This window comes from Phacochoerus africanus, chromosome 1, assembly GCF_016906955.1.
Source record: "Phacochoerus africanus isolate WHEZ1 chromosome 1, ROS_Pafr_v1, whole genome shotgun sequence".
NCBI lineage: Eukaryota > Metazoa > Chordata > Mammalia > Artiodactyla > Suidae > Phacochoerus > Phacochoerus africanus.
The window spans coordinates 280,209,050-280,231,639 of record NC_062544.1 but is presented as its reverse complement, the minus strand read 5'-3'; positions in this window follow the sequence as shown (position 1 = coordinate 280,231,639).

Sequence of the window (22,590 nt, the reverse complement as noted above, 5' to 3'; positions counted from 1 at the left end):
ATAGCCTTACACAGTGTATTTTTTAAAAAGACTCGAAAATCCAAATGATGACTCGATCCATAGGCTGCAGAATGGCTATTGTGTTAGCAGGCATGAGAGCATCATTAATCTTGTCCTTCTCCCTCCGAGCTCTCGGGTGACCAGGATCATTGTCAGTGAGCAGCTGTATTTTGAAAGGAATCTTTTTTTTTTTTTCTTCTGAGCAGTAGTCTCTGTAGTTGGGTTAAAATATTCAGTAAGCCATGTCGTAAATAGATGTGCTATCATCCAGGCTTTGTTGTTCCATTTCTAGAGCAAAGGCAGAGTCAATTTAGCATCATTCGTAAGGGCCTTAGGATTTTTGGAATGGTAGATGAGCACCAGCTTCAAGCCACCAGCTGCACCTGCCCCAACAAGAGAGTCAGCCTGTCCTTTGAAGCTTTGAAGCCTGGCATTGACTTCTTCTCTCTAGCTAGGAAAGCCCTAGGGGGCATCTTCTTCCAGCAGAAGGCTGTTTGGATTCACAGATAATAGAGAACAAACTTGTGATTGGCAAGAGGGAGGGGGTGGAGGAGGGATGGACTGGGCATTTGGGATTAACAGACACAAACTATTCTATATAGGCTGGAAAAGCAACAAGGTGCTACTGTATAGCACAGGGAACGATATTCAATATCCTGTGATAAACAAAAATGGAAAAAATATGAAAAAGAATATATATATATGTATGTATGTATGTATATACACACACACACACCCGAAAGACATTGCTGTAAACAGACACGAACACAACATTGTCAATCGACTATACTTCAATCAGATTTTAAAAAGATAAAGCTGTTTCATCTATACTGAATATCCACTGTTTCATGTAGCTACCCTCATTCATTATCTTAGAGATTTTTCTTTGCATTCACAGCATGGCTCACTCAAGAGGCCCAGCTTTCTGCCTTCTTTGGCTTTTGATGTCTTCCTCTTTAAGCATCATCAATTTTAGCTTTTGATTTAAAGTGAGAGACCTCTTAGAAGCTACCGCAAGGTTATTAATTGGCCTGATTTCAGTATTATTTTGTCTCAGGGAATAGGGGGGCCTGAGGAGGAGAGAGATGGGGGAACAGCTGCTTCGTGAAGTAATCAGAACACACACTGCATCTACTGATGAAACGTCATTATTTATGAGAGTGGTTTGTGTGCCCCCCCAAATTACAGTAGAACATCAGAGACCCCTGATCACAGATTCCTGCAACAGATATAATAAGAATGAAGGAGTTCCCGCTGTGGCTCAGTAGTAATGAACCCAACTAGTAGCCAGGTTCAATCCCTGGCCTTTCTCAGTGGGTTGAGGATCCGGTGTTGCTGTGAGCTATGGTGTAGGTCACAGACTCGGCTCGGATCTGGCGTCACTGTGGCTATGGCGTAGGCTAGCGGCTATAGCTCAATTCACCCCGTAGCTTAGGAATTTCCATGTGTTTTAGGTGCAGCCCTAAAAGAAAAAAAGAAGAAGAATGAAAAAGCTTGAAGTATTGGGAGAATTACTAAAACATGACACAGGGACATGAAGTGAGCAAATGTTGGAAAAATGGCACCAATTGATCTTTGGATGCAGGGTTGCACAAACCTTCAACTTATAGAAGTCACATTATCTGCAAAGTGCGAAAAAGCAAAGCTCAATAAAAAGAGCTATACCTGCATATCCTATTGGTTCTGTTTCTTTGGAGAACCCTGACAGAAAGGTTAAAGAATTGGCTCACATGACTATGGAGGCTAAGTCCAAAAATCTGCTGAGGGGGCCAACAGGCTGAAGACTCATGAAGGGCAGATATTGCAGCGGAACCTGAAGGCCATCTGATGACAGAACTCCCTCTCACTCAAGGGAGGTCAGCCTTTTCATTCCATCCAGGCCTTCAACTGATTGGGCGAGGCCCACCCCCCAATATGGAGGGTCACCTGCTTTTCTTTCAAAGTCATCCAAACATACCCACACAGAAACACCCAGAATAATGTTTGACCCAATATCTGAGCACCATGGCCCTGCTAAGTTAACACACAAAATCAACCATCTCTAGGGGGAGAGCTGGCAAATGAGCTGCACCCTCCAATAAAAGGGTTCTGGACTCCAAAGAGCTTAGGAGAGGCTGAGTTAAGCAAAAAAAAATTTTTTTGTCTTTTTTTTGCCTTTTCTTGGGCCGCTCCTGTGGCATATGGAGGTTCCCAGGCTAGGGGTCTAATTGGAGCTGTAGCTGCCAGCCTACGCCAGAGCCACAGCAACGCAGGATCTGAGCCGCATCTGCAACCTACACCACAGCTCACGGCAATGCCGGATCATTAACCCACTGAGCAAGGGCAGGGACTGAACCCGCAACCTCATGGTTCCCAGTCGGATTCATTAACCACTGCGCCACGACGGGAACTCCTGAGTTAAGCAAAATTATGCAGAGTTTATTTTATGGAAGTACATCTCAGAATCTTTAATGGGTAGGATGGAGCAGGCAATATTTCACAAACTCTGCTCCTGGAACTCTTTTTTTACAGAGTATTCCTTGGGATGGGGGTTCCTTGGAACACACCATGGGGAATGTAGGTCTAAGCTTTGCGTGAATATAGCCAGGATGGAATAGACTTCATCCCTCTTGACAGCTGGGTCATCTCAACTTGTGACCCATCCAACAAGCTATGTCTTTCCCTAAGATCTCTCAGAGAGGTGGCAGAGAAGATTGCAACATGCAATACTTGGGACATACTTATACAAAATGCAATTCATTCTTTATCTGAAATTCAACTGTAACCAAGTGTCCTGTATTTTACCCAGCAACTCTGTTCCTGGCTGATACTTAGATACACCAAACATACTCACCACAGGGCCTTTGCATGTGCTGTTCTCCCAAGGCTGAACTGCACCTCCCCAGGTACCCTCACTGCTTGGTCCCCCTGTCCTTTAGGTTTTTATCCAAACACCACCTTCTCAGGGAGGACTTCTCTTTAAAGGGCTAACAGCTTCGGACCTTCTCATCCCATTCCCTGTGCTGTTTTTTTTCCTTGGCATTCGTCACTGTCAGAGCTGCCCTGTGGTTTGCACTTCACCTTGTGATTGTCTGTCTCCCTCACTAGGGTGGGGGATTCTGTTTTCTTTTTCTGTTTGGTTCCCTGTTGTAACCCCAGACCTAGAAAGATGCTTGGTACACACACACACACACACACACTTAACACCTGCGGGACCCCACAGCTCAAACCAGATGACAGGGCGGAGCAGGGGGTTCATCTTTACACATTCGTGCTTTTGTCTTTGCCACTGTGATTTGGGACCAAGGCTCCCCCTGACCTCCTCAGTCGCCTTCTGTGTTATCAAACTGTCTCAGGGTTCTGGTGTCTGCTTGTGTCTTTTTCTCCTATACCTTCTCCCATATGTTCTGCCTTACCTGTATTCACCACACCGCTGCTGGGTCTCTGCTTTCCTCTGTGCTATTAGGGCAGATTGACAGTACAAGAATAGCCTGTAGGTTCTAACACCAAGCTTAGGGGTGCTGCTGGGTCAGATGTCCAGCCTCCAGACTTTCCCCGGATCAATCCCTGGGTCACCTTGCAGATGCCTTGCTTCTTCTAGACTGCTTCTCAGCCTTTCTCCGTATTGCAGGCTCTCCCTCTCTCTCCCCTCTGTCCCAGATTCCTCCTTTTTTTTTTCTTTTTAGGTCCTCAGCATATGGAAATTCCCAGGCTAGGGGTCTAATGAGAGCTGTAGCTGCCAGCCTACACCACAGCCACGACAATGCAGGATCCAAGCCACATCTGCAACCTATACTGCAGCTCACGGCAACGCCAGATCCTTAACCCACTGAGCAAGACCAGGGATTGAACCCACATTCTCATGGATGCTAGTAGGGTTCATAACTGCTGAGCCGCAACAGGAACTCCTCTGTTTAATTTTTTATAGGAATCATGGTACTGTTTTCCTCAGTGGCCACACCATTTTACATTTCCTCCTATAATGCATGAAGATTCCAATTTCTCCACATCCTCACCAATGCTTGTTGTTTTCTGTTCCTTTGATAGTATTTTCTACTCCTAATGGAAAAGAAGGGCGCTATGTTATTTTTTTAAAGATTTTTTTTAATTATAGCTGATTTACAATGTTCTGTCAATCTCTGCTGTACAGCAAAGTGACCCAGTCATATACATGTGTGCGTTTATATATGTATACGTATATATACATATATATATATATATTCTTTTCTCACATTATCCTCCATCATGTTCCATCACAAATGACTAGATGTAGTTCCCCATGCTATACAGCAAGATCTCATTGCTTATCGACTCCAAATGCAATAGTTTGCATCTACTAACCCCAAACTTCCCATCCATCCCACTCCCTCCCCCTCTCCCTTGGCAACCACAAGTCTGTTCTCCATGTCCATGAGTTTGTTTCTTTTCTGTGGATACGTTGATTGGTGCTGTATATTAGATTCCAGATATAAGTGATGTCTTATGGCATTTGTCTTTCTCTTTCTTACTTCACTTAGTGTGAGAGTCTCTAGTTCCATCCATGTTACTGCAAATGGCATTATTTTGTTCTTTTTATGGCAGAGTAGTATTCTACTGCGTATATATATACCACATCTTTTTAATCCATTCATATATCAATGGACATTTAGGTTGTTTCCATGTCTTGGCTATTGTGAATAGTGCTGCATTGAACATAGGGGCGCATGTATCTTTTTCAATGAAAGTTTTGTCTGGATATATGCTCAGGAGTGGAATTGCTGGGTCATATGGTAGTTCTAGATTTAGTTTTCTGTGGTACCTCCATACTGTTTTCCATGGTGGTAGTACCAATTTACATTCTCACCAACAGTGTAGGAGGGTACCCTTTTCTCCACACCCTCTCCAACATTTGTTATTTGATGACTTGTCAATGACGGCCATTCTGACTGGTGTGAAATGGTACTTCATTGTACTTTTGATTTGCATTTCTCTGATACTTAGTGATGTTGAGCATTTTTCATGTGTCTATTGGCCAACTGTATATCTTCTTTTTAGAAAAGTCTATTCAGGTCTTCTGCCCATTTTTCTTTTGGGTTGATTTTTTTGCTGTTGAGTTGTATGGATAGTTTATACATTTTAGAGATTAAGCCCTTGTTGGTTGCATCACTTGAAACTATTTTCTCCCATTCCATAGGTTGCCTTTTTGTTTTTTTTTTATGGTTTCCTTACTGTACAAAATTTGTAAGTTTGATTAGGTCACATTGGTTTATTTTTGTTTTTGTTTTTGTTGCCTTGGGAGATTGATCTAAGAAAACATTTGTACAGCCGATGTCAGAGAACGTTTTGCCTTTGTTTTCTAGGAGTTTTATGGTGTCTTGTCTTATGTTTAAGTCTTTAAGCCACTTTGAGTTTATTTTTGAGTATGGTGTGAGGGTGTGTTCTAGTTTCATTGATTTACATGTAGCTATCCAGTTTTCCCAGCACCACTTGCTGAAGAGACTTTTTCCTTTCTTATATTCTTGCCTCCTTTGTCAAAGATTAATTGACCATAGATGTCTGGGTTTATTTCTGGGTGCTCTATTCTGTTCCATTGTCTGTATGTCTGGGTTTGTTTTGTTTTGTTTTGTTTGTTTTTTACCAGTACCACACTGTCTCAATTACTGCAGTATTGTCTGAAGTCGGGGAGAGTTATGCCTCCTGCTTGGTTTTTTTTTTTTTTTCCTCAGATTGCTTTGGCAATTCTGTGTCTTTTATGGTTCCATATCAATTTTTTGATGGTTTCTTCTAGTTCTTTGAAAAATTTCATGGGTTATTGGATAGGGATTCCATTGAATCTGTAGATTGCTTTGGGCAGTATGGCCATTTTAATGATATTAATTCTTCCAATCCAGGAGCACGGAAATTCTTTCCATTTCTTTGAATCCTCTTTAATTTCCTTGCTTAATGTTTTATAATTCTTAGCATATAAGTCTTTCACCTCCTTAGGTTTATTCCTAGATATTTAATTTGGGGGGCACAATAAAGTATTGTATTTTTATATTCCTTTTCTAATATTTCATTTTTATTTTTAGTAATCTTGTATCCTGCTACTTTGCTGCATGCATTGATCAGTTCAAGTTGTTTTCATGTGGAGTACCTAGGGTTTTCTATATATAGTCTCATGTCATCTGCATTCAGTGACAATTTTACCTCTTCTCTTCCATTTTGGATACATTTTATTTCTTTTGTTTGTCTGATTACTGTGGATAAGACTTCCAATACTATGTTGAATAAAAGTGTTGAGAGGAGGCATCCTTGTCTTATTCCAGATTTTAGCAGGAAGGCTTTCAGAGTTTCTCTGTTGAATATCATATTTGCTGTGGTTTTGTCATAAATGGCTTTTATTATGTTATGGTATGTTCCTTCTATACCCCCTTTGGTAAGAGTTTTTATCATGAATGGATGTTGGATTTTGTCAAATGCTTTTTCTGCATCTATTGAGATGATCATGTAGTTTCTGACTTTTCTTTTGTTAATGTGGTGTATGACGTTGATTGACTTGTGTATGTTGAACCATCCTTGTGAACTTGGGTGAATCCCACTTGGTCATGGTGTATGATTTTTTTTATATGTTGTTGGATTCAGTCAGCTAAAGTTTTGTTGAGAATTTTTGCCTCTATATTCATCAAAGATATTGGCCCATAATTTTCTTTTTTGTAGTATCTTTGCTGGTTTTGGTATTAGGGTGACGGCAGCTTCAAAGAATGTCTTTGAGGGTGTTCCTTCTTCTTCAACTTTTTGGAAAAGTTGAAGAAGAATGGGTATAAGTTCTTCCTTGTATGTTTGGTAGAATTTTCCTGGGACTCTATCTAGACCTGGACTTTGGTTTGTAGGGAGTGTTTTTTATTACACATTCAATTTCATTTCTAGTGATTGGTCTGTTCAGTTGATCTGTTTCTTCTTGATTCAGTTTTGGTGGGCCATATATGTCTAGGAAGTTGTTCATTTCTTCTAGGTTATCAAATTTGTTGGCATATAATTGTTCATAGTATTCTCTTATGGTTTTTTTTTTTTTGTATTTCTGCAGTATCCATTGAAATTTCTCCTTTTTCATTTCTTATTTTGTTGATTTGAGTTCTTTCTCTCCTCTTCTTGGTGAGTCTGGTCAGAAATTTGTCAGTTTTGTTTCCCTTTCAAAGAACCAGCTCTTGGATTTTCTTTTCTTTTCTTTTCTTTTTCTTTCTTTTCTTTCTCTTTTCTCTTATTTCTTTCTTTTCTTTTTTTTTTCTTTTTTTGTTTTTGGGGTTTTTTTTTTGTAACATGTTGTTTAGTCTCCATGTAGTCATTTTTTTCTCACTTTTTTCCCCTAGGGTTGATTTCTAGTTTCATGCCATTGTGGTCAGAGAAGATACTCGAAATAATTTCTATACTCTTAAATTTGTTGAGGTTAGTTTTGTGCCCCAGTGTGTGGTCAATCCTTGAGAATGTTCCATGTACACTTGAAAAGAATGTATGTTCTGATTTTTTTTGGATGTAATGTCCTGAATGTGTTAATTAAGTCTAACTTTTCTATTGTGTCATTTAGGATCTCTGTTGCCTTATTGATTTTCTGTCTAGAGGATCTGTCCATTGATGTGATGTGGGATATTCAAGTCTCTACTATTGTTATATTCCCATCCATTTCTCCTTTTATGTCTGTTCGTATTTGTTGCAGGTATCTGGGTGCTCCTATATTAGGGGCATATATATTGATGCGTGTAATATCCTCTTCTTCAATGGATCCTTTTATCATTAAATAGTGTCCTTCTTTGTCTTTCTTTATGAATTTTGTTTTAAAGTCTATTTTGTCCAATATGAGTATTGCAACTCTTGCTTTCCAGTCTTTTCCATTCGCATGAAGTATCTTTTTTCATCTCCTCCCTTTCAATTCATATGTGTCCTTTGCTCTAAGGTAAATCTCTTGTAGACAGCCTATTGTAGGCTCTTGCTGTTTTATCCAATCTGCTATGTCTTTTGACTGGAGCATTCAGTCCATTGACAATTAATGTAATTATTGATAATTATGTATTTATTGCCTCTTTTTTTTTACTTTTTTTTTAATGGAAGTTCCCAGGCTAGGGGTTCAGTCAGAGCTACAGCTGCCGGCCCATGCCGCAGCCACAGCAGCACCAGATCTGAATGGTGTCTTTGATGTACACCAGAGCTCACAGCAACGGCAGATCCTTGACCCACTTAGCAAGACCAGGGATCAAACCCACATCCTCATGGATCCTAGTTGGGTTCATTAACCACTGAGCCATGATGGGAACTCCTTTATTGCTATTTTAAACCTTGTTTTTCTAGTTGATTCTATGTTTCTCCCTTATTCCTTTCTTTTTTGGCTGGATTATTTCCTTTTATTTTTGCTTGTGTCCTCTTCTTTTTAGTTTTTGTGAATGTAATGTTTGATTTTGATTTGTGGTTGCCCTGTTTTTCAAGTATGTTAGCTCCTTCCTCTGTCTGCTTTCTTTTGCCTGATAGTCATATAGGCTCAAACACAGTCTTTAAAAAAAGGAGAGTCCAGATTTTCTTACTTTCCTTCCCCACAATTTTTGATTTTGAAGTCCTTTTTAACATCCTCATGTTTGTCCTTGTGCTTATCGTCGCTTTTACAATAGTGTTTTTTTTCCTTTTAGCGCCGTGTACTGGCTTATTTAAGTGATTGCTTTCCGATTGTGATTTCCTCCATCCTATTTATTCTTACTTCTTTTTTATTTAGAGGAGCCCTTTCAGTATCTCTTTTAGAATGGGTTTAGTATTGCTGTACTCTTTCAGTTTTTGTTTGTTAGAGACATTATTTATTTCTCCTTCTACGTAAAATGACATCCTTGCTAGGTAGAGTATTCTAGTCTGCAAAATTTTCCCTTTTAGAACTTTGAATATATCTTGCCATTCTCTTCTGGCCTACAGTGTTTCTATAGAGAAATCAGCTGATAGCCTTGTGGGGGTTCCCTTATAATTAACTCTTTGCTTTTCTCTTGCTGCCTTAAGAATCCTCTCTTTATCTTTAACTTTGGCCATTTTTATTATGATACGTCTTGTTTGGGGCCCTCTGTGCTTCCTGTGTCTTGCTATTTGTTCCCTTTAGATTTGGAGAGTTTTCAGCCATAATTTCATCAAATATATTTTCACTCTCTTTTTCTTTTTCTTCTCCTTCTGGAATTCCTATTATGTGTAGATTGGCCCACTTTATATTATCCTGTAGATCTCTTATATTGCTTTTACATTTTTTCATTTGGTTTTCTATCTGCTGTCCTGATTGGGTGATTTCCATTATTCTGTCTTCCAAGTCACTAATTCATTCCTTTGCATTATTCATTCTGCTCTTCAATGCCTTTAACTCAGCTTGCATCTCTGCAAATGAATTTTCTAATTTTTCTTGGCTCCTCCTTATATTTTCTAGTTCCTTCCCAAGGTAATCTGCATCACTGTTTATATCCACTCTTAATTCCTTCAATATTTTCACTATCTCCTTTTTGAACTCGGTGTCTGTTAGACTGCAGAGGTCTGTTTCACTGTTCACTCCTTCAGGGGAGTTCTCCTCTTCTTTTAACTGGGAATCGTTCCTGAGCATCTTCATTTTGCTTATATTTTTCTTTTTCTGTGAGTTTAGGGAAAACGACTACTGTAGTCTTAGAGGGCTATTTATATGTATAAGTGCCCCTGGGTATTTTGTGAGGGCTTACTATTTATTTTTAGGGTGCTCTGTGTGCCTCTAGGGAGATGGAGGCAATGGGCAGGGCTAGTAGCCAGTGCCTGGTTGCTGGGCCCTTGACAGTGGCAATAACCCATGGGAAGGTGGCACAGGCTGCTGTCACTTGGAGGTGACAATGATCTGAATGTGGCGCCCGGAGTGTTTGGCAGTGGCAGTGGCTGGGCATCTGCATTCCCAGGGGAGTGAGAGCAACAACAGGTGGTGCTCAGTTGTAGTGCCCTCCTGTGCGTAGACTTCTGAGGTGACTGGGGCCACAGGTGGTGCTTGTTCATGGACCCCTAGTGGTGGCAGGCCATTCCTCCCTCTGGTGTCTGAGATGATTGCCATGGTTTGCCTCTGCCACCTATAGACCATGTTAGAGGTGTTGCATCGAGCTTAGCCCCTCACTGCCCTTAGCTCTTGCAACAGGTGCCTGGCCACCTGTAGCCTGTTCAAGAGGTGTCCCATCACCTAGAGCCTATGCCAGAGGCATCCCACCCTCTGAGATTCCATGTGTATACAGAGAAAGATATTCCTATGCCGGTCCACCCCTCCTCCTCTTGCCCTCCCCAACAATGGGGCCCTGCTGTTCCTGCAGGCTGCAGGCCCAGACCTCCTCCCAGGTTCCCTCATCTATAGCACTTGGCTCCCCATTCCATGGCACACGGCTCCCAAGCCCCTTAGGCTGTCTCCACACAGCCAACCCTAGTCCTCTCCCAAACTGACCTCCAGACCCTGAGTCTCAGTGCCCAGTCCCCACCCAAGCATCTCAGGCTGTGGTTTCCGGGGGTGGTGGTACAGATGGGTATGTGAGGCTCTCTCTCTGCTTTGCCCTCCTCAGCCCAGCTGCTGTGCTTTTCCCTGAGGCTTTGAGGTCCCTCCATCTTGGCTGATCTCCCCGTTGGTTAGGTGGCTTCCCAGGCTGTGGGTTCCTTTCCTCTTTCACAGCTCCCTCTCAGGAGTGCTCGTCCTGACCTGAATCCTTCTCTCTCTCTTTTATTCCTTTTGTTCTACATGGTATTGTGGAGGGTTTCTTGCCCTTTTTAGAGGTTTAAGTTCTTTTTTTTTTTTGTCTTTTTTGTCTTTGTTGTTGTTGTTGTTGTTGTTGCTATTTCTTTGGGCCGCTCCCGCGGCATATGGAGGTTCCCAGGCTAGGGGTCGAATCGGAGCTGTAGCCACCGGCCTACACCAGAGCCACAGCAACGCTGGATCCGAGCCTCGTCTGCAACCTACACCACAGCTCACGGCAACGCCGGATCCTTAACCCACTAAGCAAGGGCAGGGACCGAACCCGCAACCTCATGGTTCCTAGTCGGATTCGTTAACCACTGCGCCACGATGGGAACTCCGAGGTTTAAGTTCTTTTGCCAGCATTCAGTAGATGTTCTGTGGGAACTGTTCTATATGTAGATTTTTTTTTATGTGTTTGTGGGAGCAGGTGAGCACCACATCATACTCCTTGGCCATCTTGATCCCTCTCTGTGCGTTTTTATTTTTAATGCTTTATGGCTTCTTCTGCTTCCTTGCAGTTTCTGCTGCCCGATAATTTTAGTCTGTGTTTGATCCCTCAAGGGATCTGGTCCTCCCTATCATCTGGCACACTTCCTGAGAGAGAGAGAGGGAGAGTCTGATTGGTTGAACACACCTGATTGTGCAAAGCTATATGTCATAGGAATCATCAAGACCAGGAAGGTGAGGGTCACGGTTGCCATGTGCGTGATTATCCATGGAGGACCGCGCTGGGTTATCTCCCCTTAGGTGGGGCTGTAGTCATGATCAACATGTCCACTATACAAGGAGGAAGATGCTGGGAGTTAGGGTGTAGCTCACTTAAGATGTGAAAGAGGGGAAACACCCTTGGCACATGTCATCTCTTGTCTAGAACCTTCTCTCTCTCCCTTTACCCTCTGGGGTCTTCAGTAAGCACACCCAGGTCATTCTCACCTTCACTGGCTCTCAACCATGGTGCTGCATTTTAATGGAAAATTCTTGAGAATAAAAACCCCTTTAATGTCCAAAGAAATGGAATTATTCTAGTGGAAAGAATGGTCCAGAAGTTAATAGCTATCCTGTCTACTGGCTACTCCTTCTTTTAATGAGGCTGAGAATAAAACTGGTTCAAATCATCTTTCTCTATAGGCTTGGACCCCCGACCAATGCTGAGGATGGATTTGTAACTTACTTTTGTTTTTGCTGTAAGAGAAGCATTGAAAATGCATGACATTTTATGAGGAAACTTGTAGAAACTCCATCTGCTCTGAGAGCTAGCACCAGTTCTGTTTTTCCTGAGTTTATGGGCATGACTGTGCATAATCGTCCATGTCTCTCTTTGGGTGTTAGTGTGGGAAGCTCAAAGCAAATTGGTTTTCTACTGTTTTGGACGGAATTGTGTCCCCACCCCCATCAAACCCATATGTTGAAGCCCTGACTCCCAGAACCTCAGAATGTGGCTCTCTTTGGAGTCTGCAGAAAGGTAATTAAGCTAAAATGAGCTCTTCCTCAGTATTTGATCTTTCTAACTTAAAAAAAATACGCATAGGTGCTCTATTTATATCTGCCTGTTTAAATGGTCATATTTCCCTTCAAGACTTTGAATGTAGCCAAGTATGTTTTACTTCCCATTAAGCACTGGCAATGGAGTATCTGATAATATTAAGCAGCTGTAGCTCCGATTCGACCCCTCGCCTGGGAACCTCCATATGCCGTGGGTGCAGCCCTAAAAAGCAAAAAAAAAGTCATTAGGTTGGTCCCTAATACAATATGATTGGTGTCCTTATAAGAAGAGGAGATTTGGATACAGACACACGCAGAGGAAAGACCATGCAAAGACACAACGAAAAGATGGCTTTCTGGAAGCTAAGGAGAGAGGCCTCAAATGGAACCGACTCAGCCAACACATTGATCTTGAACTTTTAGCCTCTGGGACTGTGAGAAAATAAATTTCTGTTGTGTACTCTACCCACTTGGTGTATTTTGTTATGACAACCCCAGCAGACTGATATACCTAGCCCAAACCATCATATAGATGTTCATGTTTCCTTTGTTTTTTGACTTATGCTAAATTTCATTTTATGCCTCCCACAGTTGCTTTTTTTTTTGTCTTTTTTTAGGGCCACACCCATAGCCTATTGTGGTTCCCAGGATAGGGGTCTAATCAGAGCTGTAGCCGCCAGCCTACACCACAGCCATATCAACACCAGATCTGAGCCACATCCACGACCTACGCCACAGCTCATGGCAATGCCGGATCCTTAACCCACTGAGCAAGGCCAGGGATTGAACCCGCATCCTCATGGATACTAGTCAGATTCATTTATGCTGTACCACTTTGACAGGAACTCCTGCATTTATTTTTACCTTTTGCTATTTGATTGTATTTTAGTATCCTTTTAAGCTTTCTGGATTCAGGCACAGTAAAAAAAAAATTTTTTTTAATTCTTAAAACAATACCTACCAGGAATCTCTGGTGTTTAAACTCTGTCCTGCGAGTTCCCGCTGTGGCTCAATGGGATCAGTGGCATCTCTGGAGCCCTGGGATGCAGTTTCTAACTCCGGCTTGGCACATTTGGTTAAGGATCCAGTGTAGGTGTATGTCACAGCTGCAGCTCGGATTGGATCCCTGGGCTGGGAATTCCATATGCCATGGAGTGGCCAAAAAAGAAAAACAAAACAAAACAAAACTGTCCTGGGTACCAGGGAGAGCCAGCATAGCAGACCTAACAGAGCGCCTGTAGCTAATAAGCTCTTAATAAATACTGGTTATTATTACCAGGTATGAGCTGCTGTACCAGTTAGCTTTTGCTGCATAACAAATGATTCTCAAATTTAATGGATTAAAATAGAAAGCATTTATTGCATCTCATGATTCTGTGTGTTGAGTGAGCAGTTCTTCTGGTCTGAGCCAGCTTAGCTGGGGTTGAATGGTCTGAGTTGGCCTTTCTTCCATGTCTGATATTTCAGGTGGAAGGTTGGGATGGCTGGGGTTTCTCATCCAGCCACCCCCCGCAAGAGACCAACCTGCACTTGTTACATGGCGGGTAATGGGTTCCTAGCAGCAGGAGAAAGCAAGCCTCCATTCACCCACCCTTCAGATCTCTGCTGGTGTTCCATTTTCTAACATCCTGTTGACCAAAGAAAGTCACCTGGCCAAGCCCAGATCAAAGGTTGGAGAAATAAACTTCAAGTTCTAGTAGGAAGATCTGCTGTGTCACATTGCAAGGATATTGAAGATGTAATAATAAATGTATTTGGTCTTTGTCCTGGTTCCTGGCACAGAGCTCCTCAAACCCTTGGCACTCCTGAGTGATGAGTCCCTTCATCATTCATGAGAAGTCCCTCTTGAGCATTTGCTAGTGATGGCTTAGGGTGGAACCCCAGGATGGGCCTGGTCACCAGCAAGACCTAGTGAGTAGAGGGTTGGAACTTTCAACTCCACCCACGAACCTCTGCGAAGCAGGAATGCCTGCCTGGTTTCAGTCATTAGGATGAGGTCCTTATGGGAAGAGGGAATTGGGCATGCTTTGGAAAGTTACCGGGGCAGAAAACACACAGAGGGAAGAAATTCCTTTTCCTTTAAACTTTCCCAGACAACAAGACAGCTTTAACCCTGATCTTTAAGTCCCACTCTTTTTTTTTTTTTTCTTTTTGGCCATCCCACAGCATATGGGGTACCTGGGCCAGGGATCAAACCTGCATCCTGGTGCTGCAAAGATGCTGCCAATCCCATTGTGCCACATTGGGAATGCCTCTTTTTCTTTTCTTTCCTTTCCTTTTCTTTTCTTTTTCTTTTCCTTTCCTCTTTTTTTTTTCTTTCTCCTCCTCCTCCTCCTCCTCCTCCTTAGGGCTGCACCAGTGGCATATGGAAGTTCCCAGGCTAGGGGTTGAATCAGAGCTACAGCTGCTGGCCTACACCACAGCCACAGCAACATGTCTGCCACCTACACCACAGCTCACCACCCCCCATCCTTAACCCACTGAGCGAGGCCAGGGATCGAACCCACATCCTCACAGATCCTAGTCGGATTTGTTACTGCTGAGCCACAATGGGAACTCCCCCTCTTTTGCTTTCTTTTTTCTTTCCTTGATAGTCTTGTTTTCTTTTCCTGGCCTTCACTACTCTTAAGGAGTCATCTCCTGTGAACTGGAGTTGGGCACTTGCCATCAGCCTCTCCATGGAGTAGAACATGAGCCACTGCAGCTGCCCACCCGCAGCCTCCCCTGAGCGGACCTCAGGGTGGAGACCAGGAAGGAGGCCCTCTGTGCTCTGGGAAAACTGGAAGAACAGGTCTTCAGAGAGTTAGATGTTTTCAGGAGACGATTTTATGAACCTGATTCTTGCATCGCCTTATATCTAGAAAAACACTAAAAATCCATCAGTGATGACTGGTGTCTGTGACTAGTCGTAACTTTCGCAAGACCAGCAGCAAACTTCTGTAAAATGGGTGCATGGCTGTGATGCTGGAAAGATGATACCGGAATCTGGGTTCTTGTTTACGGCAGTCGAAGAATGAACTCCGCGAACACACAGGCAGCAAGCAAGCAAGGTCTTTATAAAAGGAAAGCAAATAGCTCCCAGGGCTGCTGGGAGTTTGGAGAAGAGCCCCCTTCTCTATTGTCCTATAGGGGGTTTTATTCCTTAAAGATGGGGGTGGGTACCAACAGCCCACAGCTGAGGTGCGTATCAAAGGAGTGATTTCAGTAAGACCTTCACGTCTTCCCATAGAAACAGGTTTTCTGTAAATTTTCTGTAAATCCAGGTATCTGTAAATCTTTTGTTCCTACTCTCTTCCCTTTGTTGCAAAAACTCTTATATCCTAGCTTCCCCCTTGCCTCCTCGGAGCAGTTGCTCAGGGCTACCTGAGATGCTGTCTCCCCAGCTTAAGTTCTGATTTTAACCCAAATAAAACTTAACTCTCAACTTGCAGGTGGTAGTTTTGCAGTTGGCACTCCTGAGTGTTCCTCCTCCGTCCCGCGTGGACCTCACCCACCAGTCATCTCCTCCCTCCTCTCTGGGCCTCACTGTGGGTCTTTCTGCCCATGCCATCTCTTTCATGACCCCTCCTCAGCCCCTCCCTTTTCCTCCAGATACCTTCCTGCTTCCTAATGCCGCCCTCGGCCTGGCATCTCTTCTGAATTTGAACACCAAGAGGCACAAGTGGTGATCGGCAACAATGAGGCCTAAGAAAACAGGTCATTTGAGCTGGGAGAGACGTCAGTGAAACCGTATTAGTATGTGATTGGCCTTTTGTTAAGGGAAGAGTGACTCTACATTTAAGCTGGGCCCGAAGGACACTGGCCCCTTTTTAGAGTGGACAGAGCTGGGATGGCGGGCACGGAAAGGGCAGCGTTGACAGCAGAAACTGGGTGTGCCACAGGCCTGTGTGACACCCACACAGGAGGGAGCCAGACACCAGCTGAGCCTTCGGTAGCTCCAGGGAGGACTGGCCAAGCGCAGCCCGACCAGAGACCAGGTGCCTCTGGTTGGTGGTGAGGTCATGCTGGGGGAAGCTGCTGAAAGAAGGCACGGGGGCCCAGCCAGGTGAAAGCCCAGAGCCCGGGGCACCTGGGAGAGGGGCTGAGCAGGAGGTTTAAGAGGAACCCGGAAGAGCATTCAGAGGTAGAGCTGGACCAGGCTGGGGACACGCCAATGCTGGTGAGTTGCACAACGGTTTGTCAATTACATCTGCGCCTAATTTTTATCTCTGCGGACCATGGAAGGTTAAAATAATTAGAACAGGCAGGTGATCTGGGAGTAGGATGAGCAAGGAAAGTGAAAGAGGGAAAGAAAAATTGAAAGAGAAGGGTGAATAGATGAGGCGACTGGCGATTAATAATAGTCCTATCTCAGGGCCGTATGTGGAGATAAATATTAATATTGTTTTACTAAGTGACTCTGACAGCCTGGAGTCTAGACAGATGTCTCTAGCTGGACTCTGAGGATGTTGGCAAAACATTTTCCTGTTTTTCCCTTACTGTGATAAGAAAGGATGGTTTGGGAGTTCCCCGGTGGGCTCGTGGTTAAGCATTCGGCATTGTCACTGCTGTGGTGCAGGTTGGCTCCCTGGCCCAGGAACTTCCACATGCCGTGGGCATAGCCAAGGGAAAAAAAAAAAAAAAAAAAAGGATGGTTTGTTTACCTTTGAATCACTGAGTATGAGTACCGGAAATGGGGTAGTAATTTGGGGATACGTTGCACGTTGTGTTAATTCAGTATGTGGAGATAAAGGTGACTATAATTCAGTGGCTGGCCTATCACAAGGGTTTACTGTCCTAAGGGTTTCTACAGGAAAGATCAACCCCAGTGCTTTTTCGGGCCGTGCGGGGATCTCCAGGAGCCCCGCAACTGCAGAGACGTCATCGCCTTCTCCATGATGGAATTCCAGAGAGGCGTGTTCCCGGGGTCTCCGAGCTTGGTCCACCAGAAAGGCGGTGATGTTCTTTATGATCCAAAAGCAAGAGGGCTCCTTCTAGGGAGTAAGTGAAACCAGGTATAAATCCAGAGGCACTTCATCAGCAGCCTCAGTGTTATAAAATTCAAGACCATTAAGAGCTATGAAATCACGAGAGCTGTGTTTGGAAATGTCAGTCTAGGCCAATAAATCTTGCTGTGCTTCCTGGGGACAGTGTACCCACTCCCAAGACTGTCCCCGCCATCCAACACCACGCACGACGGCATCACCTGCTTCCGGTTTTATTTGCTCCCTTTTGCTAAAGCCGTCTTGAGGTTGCGTGAGATGGTGGCTAAGCACAGGGATTCTGGGGACAACCCGCCCTGGATTCAGACCCCAGCTCTGCTCACGACTAGATGTACGTTGTGCAACCTCTCTGTACCTCCGCTTCCGCATCTGTAAAATGGGGATGAATAATAGTCCTACCTCAGGGCTGCATGTGGGGATACATACTCACATAGTTCAGTGCCTGGCCTCTCGTAAGGGTTCGGTTCATGGATGGGTGATTCTTGGCTGATTATCACTGTTTGACATCCCTGAGCAGCAGGGTCCATAAAGTGGATCGACCCAAGAGAGGAGCCGAGGAGCCCCTGTATGTTGCCTGACAGCAAAGGAGACAACAGCCAAGCCGACCTGCATGAGTCATCTTGATTCAATTGCAGAGTGGGCACTTCAGTTCTGTAGAAAGAGAAGATGGTTTAGAGAATGCCGTAAGAAGATAAAACAGTGACATGCTCTACCCATGTCACCATATTCTAAGGGAGAGACAGGGATGTCTGGGTTTTGTTTCATTTTTTTCTAAGTATGGCTTTATTTCTTAAAACTGTCTCCATCAGTAAATAAAGATAAGGGGGTAGGGGAGAGGGCCAGAGCAGAGGAAGCAAAGCACTGGGAATTGGCTTTAAAGACTTTCATTTCCGGGGAGTTCCCATTGTGGCGCAGTGAAAACGAATCCAACTAGGGACCATGAGGTTGTGGGTTCGATCCCTGGGCTTGTTCAGTGGGTTAAGGATCTGGCGTTGCCATGAGCTATGGTGTAGGTCACAGATGTGGCTCGGATCTGGTGTTGCTGTGGCTGTGGTGTAGGCTGTAGCTCTGATTAGACCCCTAGCCTAGGAACCTCCATATGCCACGGGTGTGGCCCTAAAAAGAAAAAAGACAAATAAATAAATAAAGACTTTCATTTCCTGTGTCCTCTGGAAATTTAATAGGAATGTAAAAAAACTGAATCAAGGAGTTCCCATTGTGGCTCAGGGGTAACAAACCCAACTAATATCCATGAGGACAATGGTTTGATCCCAGGCCTCACTCGGTGGGTTAAGGATTCCCCAGTTGCCACGAGTTGTGGTATAGGTTACAGATGCAGCTTGGATCCCACATTGCTGTGGCTGTGGTGTAGGCCGGCAGCTGCAGCTCCCATTCAACCCCTAGCCTGGGAACTTCTATATGCTGCCAGTGGGGCCCTAAAAAGACAAAAAAAAAAAAAAATCTAAACCTTGTCATTTAGGTTAATTGGAAAAGCGAGTTTCTTTGTGTTAGAAACAATTGCACCACAAGCAGTATATTCTATTGCGCTTTCATTACTCAAAACAACCTCAAATGAAAAGAACCCTAAAAATTCAAACAGGGCTACAATTGAAAACATCATATGGTAGGACCGATGCCATCATCATACATGCGTTCACTGCAATAGCATATAGAGAAAGGACAGATGTAACATGAAAGCAGTTCACCAATTAAACATTCCCTCCCTAATAATTTTCCATTTCTTGTTTCAAAACGTTTTATTTAGGTATAATTTGTACAAATGAAACATACAGGTATGAGGTGTTTGGTTCAACAAGCTTTGAGAATTGTATACTCTTTGGTAATCACCCCTGAAAACAAGATGTAGAATGTTCTCCATTATACCAGAAACTTCCCTCCAGTCTCCTTCCCCCACCCCATCACTTTCTGACTTCTTCATAGATTATGTAGAGATTTCGTTTTGTCTTTATTTGTATTTCCTGTGAACAGAATCAAAGCGTACATATTCCTTTGAGCGTGACTTCTTTTGATATGTTGTGTCATGATAGGTTGGATATGTTAGATGTTATATTGTTATTATGTTATCATCCATATTGTGGGTGAATCAATACTTTATTCTTTATAAGAAAATTGTATTGACGTATGGTTGATTTACAGTGTTGTGTCAGGAGTTCCCGTTGTGGCTCAGTGGTAATGAACCTGACTAGTATCCATTTAGGGAGCACTGACTACACTCCAGGAGCTGAGCTAAGCAGTTGACAGGCACCACTTCATTCCTCTCAAAGAACTTGTAAACTTAGAATCATCCTTAGACCTGTTTTACAGATGAGGAAACCGAGGCTCAGATCCAGCTGTCTGCCAGGTCACACAGTCAATACCTAGCAGAAATCAAGTTTGCATCAAAACTCTTGACTTCAGAATTCACACTTTGGACCGTTTCTTCTAAAGCATCTGTTTAAAAGCAATCATAATTCTACACTCCCCCAAAAAAAAGGAATTTAGCCAGCCTTGGGAATTCTTAGGCTGGCAGGAAGCAATGCCTGGTTTTATTTGTTACCGTGTTGGGATTGAGGGGGCGGTGATCAGTCTCTTGCATCAGCTAAGCCAGGTGCTAGGAGGTCCAGGATCTTCAATCCCTGAGTACCATGGGGGGCTGTGTGAGGGCCGTGGGGCTCCGAGGCTGGAGACCCAGCACAAGTCCAGCCTCCGCAGAGGGCAGGTCGCCCACGGGGTCCTAGATGATGAGCTTCCGCAGGCCGAGTTAGAAGGCTGCATGGAGCACCCTTGGGGTGCCCCTGCTGTTTGGGGAGGGCATCCAATTCGCCAGCACGCAACCCACACAAGCCCCCTGCCCAGAAGCAGATGACGCCAGGGCTGGAATTACACAGCGACCCCCAAACAAAACAAAACCAACCCAACCGCGGGCAGTAAAAACCCAGGGTAACAAGCCCAGGGCGCATGAGCTCCAGCACAGCACGCGGTCCCCCTGTACGCGGCCGATTCTGGAATCGTCAAGAGACGCTTGTAAAACAAAGCCTGTTGTGCCTCAGCGCAGACTCAACTTGGCAAAATCCCCCCGCTGTCTCCGATTTCATCGAGGGAGGAGGGAATCCTTGAGAAAGGGGCTTGGGACGATTCATCGGACTCCATCCGCCCTCTGCATTCTTCCCAATTAAATCCATCGCGATGTTTTTATGATAATTTAAATGTGCTCCAGGACGACCTTTACCCTTCATACCTTAGACCTGTAGAGGTGGGAAGAGTACTTTAAAACTCCTGGGGACATTCCAAGAAAACGTCAGTCACCGGTACCAGCACCATCCTGGAATTTCCAGTCTGGAGAATGGAATTTGGCAGGGCTCTTCCACATCCATCAGGGCACCTGGACGTAGCGGGATGTTCTTTGATTCCAAAAGGCATTCCTTTCCAAGACTCTCCATCCTTTCAATCTGCGGTTAGGTCTGGAGTTCACGCCTTCATTCTTGGAAGGCTTCCAACCCACAGGCCTTTTCTGAACTCTGGGTCTCTAACCTGGGACGCAGAGTGAGAGTCGCACCCCTTGTCTCCAACAGTGAAGGACACGTGCTCTTGGGATCGGTAATGCCACGCTGAACACCACTGGCCATGTCGTCAACGAAGAACAGGGTAGAAACGACAGTTTGCCCGTCTTCACATTGTATTGAATACATTCTGCATTATAAGAGATGCAGCAGGAGGTTTTAAAAGTGCTTTATAAAACACTCTCAGAGTTTCCACTGTGGTGCAGTGGGTTAGTGATCTGGCTTGTCTCTTAGGAGGTGCCAGTTTGGTCCTGGGCCTGGCACAGTGGGTTAAGAATCTGGTGTCGCCACAGCTGTGGTGTAGATCACAGCTGAGGCTCAGATTTGGTCCCTGGTCCAAATGCTGTGAGTACGGCCAAAAAGGAAAGAAATACAATAAAATACTACCTTGCAGAGTTCCTGCTGTGGTGCAGTGGGTTAATGATCTGACTCCAGCAGCTTGGGTCGCTGTGGAGGTGCAGGTTCAGCCCAACACAGTAGGTTAAGGATCTGGTATTGTGAGCTGTGAGCTGCAGCTTGGCTTTGCACCCTGTGAGAAACTTCCATGTGCTGCAGGTAGGGCCAAACAAACAAACAAAAAACAGCTATCTTGCATAATTTTAACCACACTCAATGTAATTACTCTCTTTAACATAGCAGTACAGGTGTTACAGGGAGTACGCTGTGCATTTCTGTTCTCTGAATGGCTTATTTTTCCAACTTTGAACTGCTGCTGAACTGAGCAAGTAATATCATCATTTTCACAAAACCCTGAGAATATACAGCTTTCTACAAAGAGTTATCAAAATACATGGTAAAAAAATAGGTGTATTCTCTAATAGCTTTCTTTTCTTTCTTTCTCTCTTTCTATCTTTCTATCCTTCTTCTTTTTAGGGCTGCACCTACAGCATGTGGAAGTTCCCAGGCTAGGGGCTAAATCAGAGCTGCAGCTATTGGCCTACACCACAGCCACAGCAATGCTGGATCCTTAACCCACTAAGTGAGGCCAGGGATCAAAACCCCAATCTCATGGGCACCAGTTGGATTTGTTACCATTGAGCCACAATGGGAACTCCTAGACGCTTTCATCTTAAAATATTTTGTCATCAGCACGTCTCTTTTTCACTTTAGGTTGTTAAGCATGTCAAACACAGGGGGGAAAAAGAATATAGTAAAATGAATGGTTACATATTCACTGTCCAGGTTTAACAATTTTTAATATTATGCCGTATTTGTGGCAATCTGTTAGGTTGTTGTAATTCAAAAAAATTACGGACATTACTTAATAACATAGAAATGGCAATGATTACTGTGCACACTAGTAAGCATCTCTGAAAAATAAGAGTAAATACCCCGAGAGCCTACATGGCATTCGCTGTTGCCTACATGGCACTTGCTGTCGCCTACATGGCACTTGCTGTCGTCACTGGCCATCCGTTATCCCATTATTTCCTGTTTAGTAGCATTTAGATTTGTAAGGACTGGTTAATTTCTGGTTAAACTTTTTTTTTTTTTTTTTTTTTTTTTTTTTGCCAAGAAAGCTTCCCTGCTGATGCTATGTCCTTCCTACTGTATCAGGTCGGTGCCAGGTGACCCCACTCTGAGGGATGTGAAGATTGATGCCCGGGTTCAGAGGGCACCACAGATCTCTCCATCATAATCTGTTCACCCTTATGATGAGTAAGTCATCTGTGGGTTTTCAGGCCCCTGACCCCTCTTTCCAGGAATGCTTCTCGCATCCATCAGCAATCCTGCACTGGGTCAGTTGTTTCATTCAAGCCTCCAAAATGGCGGTTTTCTCCTTTGAGTATTTATTGTATTTCCTAGGTCGATTACTTTCATTTTCTCCCTTCTTTCTTTCTTCCCTCCTTTCCCTTCCTTCCTCCCTCTCTCCCTCCCTTCCCCC